Consider the following 1523-nt stretch of genomic DNA (forward strand, 5'->3'; position numbering starts at 1 on the left):
TTCGTAAACTGGTGGGGGGGAGTTATGGTACGGGAGTTACGGAGTCAGCTGTTATTTCAATGTCAGCTGACTGAGGGGATCAGCTGATCGAACGTATATAAGAGATGTACCGAATACAATAAAGTCAGTGTTTTACAGCAGTTCAAGCGAGTTAAATCTTATTCCTTCTTCTCTGTTTTTACATTTTGCTTTCGCCAATACTTAACTTATATATATATATATATTGTTTATTCAATAGTTTCATAAGGATTTTAAATTATATAATTTTGTTTTGTAACTTTTAGAAAAATATTATTTTTAATAACTTCGAATTTACAAGAAGATTATTTCGTTTATTCAACAGTCCCATTAGGTACTATATTTTAAATCTTATTTTGGTTATAACAAGAAGAATGTTATTTGTTTTTATTTTTTTTATTCATTGATATGAATATTATTCATGGATTTATTTTATTTTGTATATATTTATTTATTTTTTCTCTTAAATAATTGACTAAAAGAATGTTATATTATATATATAATTTTATCTGAGAATATTCTCAAAAATTCTTATATTATTAATCTCTTTCTTATTTTAATTTTGTTCTTCTGTTTAAGAAGGATTTTATTTTGTAATTAACTCGTATTTATAGTATCATTTTATGTACCTAATATTTCCAGAGGGCATACATTTTCATTTTACTCTTATTATTTCATTAGACTTTTCTTTTTTTTTTCTTCTTATTTTATCTCTTTTTTTTTTTTTTTTTTGTAACAAGTTAACATGTTTAAAAATATTCTTTTCTTTTTTAGTTATCTGTTGTACTTTTTTTCAAAAAACTTATATTGTAGCCAGAAACGTGAATAATTTGAATTGCTCAATGAGACACTGTAGTCTCAGAGCATCATGGTTTATTGTAAAATTGTAAATAACTCAAGAACAATAAAATCTCTCTCTCCCTCTATATATATATTAAATCAATTGATTTTTTATTTCATTTTTATTAAAAAGTCCCCATTTAATAAAAAAAATCCCTCTATTCCCAACAAACTTTAACAAGATGGAGAGCTACCACCATGGTGGGAACCCAAGTTAAAAACAATGACAATGAACGTTCTCTATAACAAACGTCTTCTAGAGAGACTTTTACCTGGAACCTCATAATTCTAAATCATAAATTAATTAAGGAAAAACAATAAAAGAGATTAAAATGAATAAATAGTGGCATGCATGAGTTTATAATATGCAAAATTCTGGTCGAGCATTAAATTTTTGCCGCAGAAATAAAGAATTGGCCTAAATGTTTGTTCCGAAAAACTCAAAACATGCCAATTTGGATAAATGAAAAGGATTTTTTTTCTTGGTACATCTAGTCCTCTAAGAGTAATTACATTGAACATTTTAGTGTCTATTTTCTGTCATAAAATGGTTTTATTACTATGTTAATAAAGTACCAAGTTTCAGACATGATATTTGTAAATACTTAAAACATAATTTAAACAATAAAAATATTTGACAATTTCATATTGAAATAAATTAATAA

The sequence above is a fragment of the Halyomorpha halys genome, unplaced genomic scaffold, assembly GCF_000696795.3.
Source record: "Halyomorpha halys isolate HHAL.00 unplaced genomic scaffold, Hhal_1.1 Scaffold1741.1, whole genome shotgun sequence".
Taxonomy (NCBI): domain Eukaryota; kingdom Metazoa; phylum Arthropoda; class Insecta; order Hemiptera; family Pentatomidae; genus Halyomorpha; species Halyomorpha halys.